The sequence below is a fragment of the Vitis vinifera genome, chromosome 12 (assembly GCF_030704535.1).
Source record: "Vitis vinifera cultivar Pinot Noir 40024 chromosome 12, ASM3070453v1".
Lineage (NCBI taxonomy): Eukaryota > Viridiplantae > Streptophyta > Magnoliopsida > Vitales > Vitaceae > Vitis > Vitis vinifera.
In genome coordinates, this window is record NC_081816.1 from 14,455,399 (window position 1) to 14,463,878 (window position 8,480).

The 8,480-nt window shown below is 34.7% G+C and overlaps 1 pseudogene; it reads left to right on the forward strand.

Annotated features, from left to right (window-relative positions):
• The first annotated feature begins 3,121 nt into the window (after positions 1–3,121).
• LOC100243224 (beta-xylosidase/alpha-L-arabinofuranosidase 2-like) lies at positions 3,122–7,718 on the forward strand (annotated as a pseudogene).
• Positions 7,719–8,480: the final 762 nt, after the last annotated feature.

An 8,480-nucleotide genomic window follows, 5' to 3' on the forward strand; every position in this document is an offset into this window, starting at 1 on the left:
TAATTCCTTAATTGATAAAATATTCTCTATAAAAAACTTCAAAAAATGTTTATGTCCTTAAAAGTAATTAGACAATCCATTGTGGAAAGTATTTTCAAAATTTTTTATATCTCCGTTAAATTACTAACAGTTTCCAAAAATATTTTAGTAACCTTCCTTATCATAAACTCTCTATTATGACATTTTTCAAATCCATTATTTATCTTTTAAACTTGGACTCCTATGCTAAAAGAATTGCTCTCATATTCCTTATCCTTGAATTATCCATATCCAAATTGAATGGTCTCCTCCTTCTTTAAGGGGAAAAGCCTGGAGAACCACCTATCCATAATCAAGTAGATGGTTTCAAAAGGAATATTATTCTCATTAGCAACAACCAATTTAAATAATTAATCTTAGAAAAAAATTCTTATGAAAATTTACTAAGAAGACCAAAATACATTTTTTTTTATAGATTTAAACATTTATTTTGGTAAACTTTTTAATTATTAATTATCAATATTGAATTTCCAAAATTAACTTATTTTCTTTAAATCAAAATCTTATGCAAAATAGGGAAAATATTATTTTAAAAAGAATTAGATAAACAAGAGCTTTTTTAATTAAAAAAAAAAGATTTTATTCTTAGAGATTTCAAAGATTTGATAAGATTTTAAATAAAATTAAAATCTTTAAGAATGAATTTTAAAAAGGAAAGAAAGCACTTAATTCTTTTCCAACTTATCTTTTCTTAAAATAAAAATTTTTAACCATGCACCTTACAATTTAAATAGGTTTTCCAATTTTGAAAACTTCATGAAAATTAATGTAACTCAAAACAAGTCCTAATTGATTAATTAACCACATAGGGTCATCAAATTAATTAATTAGTCCAATCTAGATAATTTGATCATGTTGGAATCTTTGAACTAAGCAATGGAAGTAATATCAATTTTTTAAAAAAATTGATCTTTTAGCGTTTGATGTTCCCAAAACTTAAATTATAAGTGTTGAAGACAACTTTAAAGTTGTTGAAGGTCTCGTAAACCCAGAATCTTTTGCCCAATGACTCAACCTTCTTCTTAGTACACTTTCAGTGGGGGAGGAAAAGAGGGTGGAGGCTATGACTCTTTTTTCCCCTGTCATTCTAAATTAAACCTAGCTAGTATTAAAAAATGACCAAAATGACTGCTTATGTAAATCATTTTTCTTAACTTATATGTAAATGTGATTTTAATAAAAATCAAACTCATATTTTATAGACAAGTGGCTTTGTAACTAATTTTAATAAAATCTTTTTTTAAAATATTGTCTTCATATGATAAATAAAATGATAAATATTTTTAACAATAAACAAGTCATAAAAAGTTTTTTAAAATTCAAGACTTGTTTGGTAATGGTTTTAAAATCAAATTTTTTACATGTTTCAAAGCACGATGACTTGAAAAACAAGTGAAATTTATTCTCATAAAGACATTATTCCCGTGTTTCAATGATTCTCAAAATAACTAATAGTGAAAATGTCCAAAATTTGTTTTAAATAAATTTTCAAAAATTTGCTTGGGCAAAAAAATTGTTTAATATGTTTTTGATATTGGAAACCTTTATTTTTTATTTTTTTTATTTTTATTTTTTCTTTTATAAAAGATAGGAAACTAATTTGAATAGTAGTAACAAAACATCTCTAACCCTGTTTGGTAATTTTTTTTTTTTTTATAAAAAAAACAGTTATGAAAAATAGGTTTTGAGAACAATTTTTGAAAATTGTTTTATGATGTTTTATAGAACAAAAATCTATTTTAGAACCTGAAATATCTTTAACCTATTTTTAATATTTTTAAAAATATTTGTTATATCTAGTACTTTATTTTTAATCATTTTATATACTTGTATAATCATTTTTTTAAAATAATCCTAAAAAAATAAGTGAAAATATCAAAAAATAGTTTTTAGTTGTTGAAGGTATTTTCTTTCTTTTTCTTTTTTTTTTTCTTGTGAAAAACAAAAATATGTTCTAGAGAACAAAATTTTGTTTTCGAAAACAATTGCCAACCAGGACTACTCTCTCTCTCTCTCTCTTTTCTTTTTTTTTTTTTTGGGGGGGGGGGGGGGGGGGGGGGGGGGGGGGCTGGGTGGGTTTGCAAGGTAGACCATTTTATTGAAGTAAATTTTTAGCTAATTAAAATTTTGAAAATGTTAATATTATTCTTATTTTGACACAAAATTTTCAAAATACAGTTTTCAAACATAAAATTCTATTTATAGATGATGAGTTTTTTATTCAAAAACTTGATTTCGGATATGGGTTTTTTATCATATAAATTGCATATAAGCACATTTGCTTGCTTCCACAATTGGATTCAGTAATGGGGTGGATTTATATTTGCATTTTGGGGTTTTTCTTTTTGGTGGGGGACAAAGATTGTTGGTAAATTTATGAGGTTGAGAAAGGTATACTATAGATTCAGTTCTGTTTCCATCTTTAGAAAAAAAATGAGCCCTTGATGACATGAACAAGACAAGGAGGTCTAGTCTTGGATTCGATCCATGTCTTTGTACTATAGACATTACTACATCAAGTGGCTACCACATTTTGTGTTCTTTATTGATTGCTTTATAGTTAATGGGTTCTATTCGGATAAGCTTTTTTACATGATGATTCTTGGCTCGGCCAATTGGGAACTTTTTGGATTAGATTTTGACTGTCTTTGTTGTTTGAGGATTTCGATGATGCTTATGCTATTATTGTTGTCTTAAGGACTTGGATTGTGGTTTTGCTCTGTTCACCCTGTATCTTAAATTTGATTCACTAGTGTAACAGAGTATCAAATAAGAAAAAAATCTGAGGATTTTTCTCAAATTGATTGAAATAATTGTTTAATTGTAGTAGCTGAAGCCATAGTTATTGGGCTCGAAGTTATGTACTTCTGCCGTTTCCAGGCAATTTGCTACTCCAGAGATGTATATCATCTTTTAATGGTTGGTCACAGGAAGTAGGTGGAATTTTAAATTTACCTGAAAACTTCCACCTGCAACAGGACTTTTGTGGATGACTTCCAGCTTCATTTTCAAAACGTATGAAAATTTCCCAACATTAATGGGATGCTGTACTGTATAATGCGCTGGAAAATCTGATACCCAGATCATTTCAAGTTAATTACAGCTAATTTTTATCTGTTTAATGGCTTGAAAGATGATATCAGTGGTCATGAGCAGGTGGTTTCCACTGAAGCCAGAGCAATGTACAATGTTGGATTAGCAGGGTTGACATTTTGGTCCCCAAACGTCAACATATTCCGAGACCCCAGATGGGGAAGAGGCCAGGAGACTCCAGGAGAGGACCCACTGCTTTCAAGCAAGTATGCATCAGGTTATGTCAGAGGCCTGCAACAAAGCGATGATGGTAGCCCTGACCGGCTTAAGATTGCTGCTTGCTGCAAACACTATACTGCCTATGATTTGGATAATTGGAAAGGAGTTGATCGCTTCCACTTCAATGCAGTGGTAATTTTCGTTTGAAGTATGTTCCATTACACTAATATTTCTGTTTTGTACTACCAACACTATTGCATATTCTGTTGGGTGAGTTAGGTGACAAAGCAAGATATGGATGATACATTTCAACCCCCATTCAAAAGCTGTGTTATTGATGGGAATGTTGCCAGTGTTATGTGTTCTTACAACCAAGTTAATGGGAAGCCAGCTTGTGCTGATCCTGATCTCCTCTCAGGGATTGTCCGAGGCGAATGGAAACTAAATGGGTATTATGAGTTCTACCTAATCTATAAATACCATTTACAGTTTGGCTGAGCTAATGCTCTGTTATATTTACATGAATCTTGGCTGCTGCAGATACATAGTTTCGGATTGTGATTCAGTAGATGTGTTCTACAATTCTCAACACTACACCAAGACACCTGAGGAGGCTGCAGCCAAGGCTATATTGGCAGGTGACTTCACTGCTTACATCTTTAAATTTATGGCTTCATGTACATTAATACAGCATAATTCTTGACTCTGAACAATACTAAATAGTATGATTTATGCAGATAGAAATGCTTAGTGGTTAGTTGCTAAAGGGGTTTGTGTTGTTGCTGTAATGCAACAGGGTTGGACCTCAACTGTGGATCTTTCCTTGGCCAACACACTGAAGCTGCAGTGAAAGGTGGACTTGTGGATGAGTCTGCAGTTGATAAAGCTGTCTCCAACAATTTTGCTACACTGATGCGACTTGGCTTCTTTGATGGCAACCCAAGTAAGGCAATTTATGGGAAGCTTGGTCCAAAAGATGTGTGCACATTAGAGCACCAAGAGCTGGCTCGGGAAGCCGCCAGGCAAGGGATCATGTTACTTAAGAATAGCAAAGGATCCCTACCTCTGTCTCCCACTGCCATCAAAACCTTGGCAATAATAGGACCCAATGCCAATGTCACCAAAACAATGATCGGAAACTATGAAGGTATTCAATGATTAGTGCAATCTCACTATGTATCTCTGCATTCTCCTCAACTAGCCATGTGGCCAAATGATTCAAGTATTGTTACTTTTGCTGATATTATTGGAAAGTTTTGCAGGCACCCCATGTAAATATACAACCCCTTTGCAGGGCCTTGATACATGCCCAATTGGTGTATCAGCTGATTCATGTCCAGCTGGTGCTCCTTGATTGAGGGAGTAATCAACAAAATTTATAACCTATTACACCATGAACTAGGGTAGCAAAGACAAAGCTACTATAGCATATTGGCTCTAGGATCGTTCACTGGGAAGGGTTTTCAATTCATAAATGATACCAATTCAAAGTGAATTGGTGCTTTTTCATTTCAAAGTTAGCTTAAGAAATAAAACACAAACTTTGATTGAAAAAGGTTTAGGTTTAAGCTAACGGCAAAGGAAGTAATGGAAATTACTTGTGAAGAAAAACATTCCTTGGAGGTTTAGGTTCACAGGGGAGGTTCCTCGTGCAAAAACAGAGCTCTGGTCATTTGGTTCATTTCCTCGCATTAGAGAATTAACATATAGTCAATTCTCTAACCGGTGTTGTACAGATGTACCCTTTAAATGGATTTCAGCTCTAATTCCCTCTCAATGATGCAACTTGCAATGGCTCGTGCCTCTCACCTAGCATTTTCCATTCAAGGTGATCTTTAACTTTGGACTTCCCTTCTCAAGTTCGCAAGAGATAACTAATGGATGTCTCCTTGGAGTCCAAAAGCTTACCAAGTGTTGGCAATTCTAGAAAATCCTACCTTCAAGTCACTTCCCAAAAGCTGCCAAGAGGTAAACTAGTGCATCTCCATGGACAGAGATCACTTGCCTTACCAAGTGTTGGCTCAAGTGAATTGAAGGTGTTTTAAGTTAACTAAAAACATAGAAATCATTAAAGGATCACACTTTCTCTTCATTAATGGCTGAAACCACAAAGCTACTAACTCTTGCACTTGGAACCTTTCCCGGCAACCTTAACTCCAAGGAACTAAAAGTCTAGCCACTCATTCTCTGAGGAAACAGCCTCAGAGCTTGTTTGGATAGTAAGACAATACAATCAAAATGAGGAGGTAAAGCGGAGCAAAGCTCTGTATTTTTCTTCCTTTTAAAACTATACAAAAGTTGCGTCGTCCCTTGGGAACAGGCTCCCGAGAGATATTTATATGAAAATTACAATAATAATATAAACAAGGTTATTCATCCTTTTTCCAAACTTAATAACTAAGGAATCCTATAATTTGTGGGTTACAAGGAGAGTTTAGGGATTTAGACATCAAATATATAAAGCAAAATATCTCAAAATATCTAAAGCAAAATATCTCAAAATGTCGGTCGCACATATCGGGAAGCTTCAGGAGAACACCGCGGCACTGTACAAAATGGCTGCGAAACTCTCCAGGTAAGCGCTATCAGATGATCCGGATATGTCCGACCGGGGAAGTTCAAGCGCCCTCCTCTCCCATCCGGCGTCAAGCGCCGGATGCGAAATATCCGGATGGAATGGCGGCGGAGCAAAATTCCGGATGTGAGACATCCAGGTGGAATGTCAGCGGAGCAACTCCATCCGGATTCCCCAAGAGGACACGCGGCGTGCTCCCTTATCCGGACTCCCTCAGGGAGAAGCACACGGCACTCGCGATCATCACACCCGGACGATAGCATATCTTATCCGGATATGTTGTCCGGATGCCCTCCGATGGTGTGTCCGGACGCCCTGTCCGGACATCTTTGCCATGGATTCCAAAAAACTCTCCTCAATCTCGGATTGCTTTGGTGATCAAAAAGTTATCAAAACACCAAAACTTAACACAATTTGATTAGAATTGATTGCAAGGGTCCTTAATATGTTAATTGGGTTAAAAGGTGATAACTACTACTCAAAAGTGTTTAAAAAAGTTAATTACAAGCTATCAAATAGCACTTTTTGAGTAGTAATCAGGCCTAATGGCCTTGGTTGCAACTACGTATTTGTCGGGATGCTCCAATGTGGCATGTAGCACTGCACAAATAGACGAAGCTAAGAAAATAGCAGCAGCAGCAGATGCCACGGTTCTTATAGTCGGTATTGATCAATCTATAGAGGCGGAGGGCCGTGACAGGGTCAACATTCAGCTTCCAGGACAGCAGCCACTTTTGATAACAGAAGTTGCTAAGGCATCCAAAGGAAACGTGATTCTTGTTGTAATGTCTGGAGGGGGATTCGATATATCATTTGCTTAAAATGATGACAAAATTGCAAGCATCCTGTGGGTCGGTTACCCTGGTGGAGCTGCCATAGCAGATGTGATCTTTGGTTTTTACAATCCAAGTAAGTCCATCTCTCCTTGGATTAGTTTTCAACTTATCAGACATTTTTCATTTTGGTATAAGTCTTAAAACCATGAATCATTATCTTTCAGGTGGAAGGCTACCCATGACATGGTATCCTCAGTCGTATGTAGACAAGGTTCCGATGACAAATATGAATATGAGACCAGATCCTGCCAGTGGCTATACTGGTCGGACTTACCGGTTTTACACTGGGGAAACCATTTACACATTTGGAGATGGACTAAGCTACACCCAGTTCAACCACCACCTTGTTCAAGCACCTAAATCAGTCTCCATCCCCATAGAGGAGGGTCACAGTTGTCACTCATCAAAATGCAAGTCTGTGGACGCTGTGCAGGAAAGTTGCCAGAATTTAGCCTTTGATATCCATCTAAGAGTCAATAATGCGGGAAACATAAGCGGAAGTCATACGGTTTTCTTATTTTCTTCTCCCCCATCAGTACACAACTCACCCCAGAAGCACTTACTGGGCTTTGAGAAAGTCTTTGTGACTGCAAAAGCTAAAGCCCTGGTGAGGTTCAAGGTGGATGTTTGCAAGGATTTGAGCATTGTTGATGAGCTTGGAACCCGAAAAGTTGCCTTAGGACTGCATGTGCTTCATGTGGGAAACTTGAAACACTCCTTGAATGTGAGGATTTGAATACTCTTCCAGCAGAAAAATACTGGTCTTCAAATGAAAAGGGTAAAGATCAAGATGGAAATTGAACTACAATAAGTTGAGAGAGTTAAAGCAAATTCTCAAAAATATGTCATTTGGCCCCAATTTGTTCAAATCAAAATTTTGAAATCCAAATGAAGTTTCCATTTTGAAATTTCTTCCTGTTTTCCTGTGTTGTAGAGGTGGAAAAAATGCATGGTTTCTCAGTGTAGACAAGCAAATTATCAATACCCAAGTTTAATTGAGTTTAATTTGAACTTAATATTCTGCTGTTTTTAATTTATTGAAAACAAGTTTTTGTTGGGTTGGCTGGCTTAAAATGCCTGGTCAAGGGTTGGCTTCTGTGGAACCAACTGCTATGATCTCTGATCTCTTATCTCATATCTATAGATTAGAGTTTTATCTCTTTTGATTCAAGAGCAATGTTTTACCTCAATCCATTAAAATTCAACATTGGGTTGATTAAAGGCTGTGAGTCTTTATTTGACTGAGAATAAAAATTAAATTCCAAAGGCTTATTATTGAATTATAAGTTCTAACGGCGACAATCTTTTCTTAATAGAGGTATTTGTGCCTCAACTTATCATTTTTTTTTTCATAAAAAAAAAGGAGATTCATTTTGTATTGATATAAGGTGGAAAATTTTGACTTTGTTTTGATCGTATTTTTTTTTTTCCTTTTAGATCTTTAGTTTTTGCAACACTCAAATCCAACTTCTTACTCAAAATCAATTTTAAAAATTTCTTGTATTTATTGACTTAAAATATATCAAACCACCTTAATTTCATAACAATTCAATTTACCATAAATTAACAAAGTTGTTATAAAGAAAAATTGAATAAAACTAAGATACGAATGACCCAAAATTTCAGTAAGAGGATGTTTATTTTTTTAGTTTTTTTTACTGAAAACAATTTATTTTTTATTTGTGTTTTTTTTTTTTACTTTTTCATGATTTATTATAAATTTTTGGTTGAATAGGAAAAAATTAAAATATTTGACTTTTTCTAAATAGAAAAAGTAA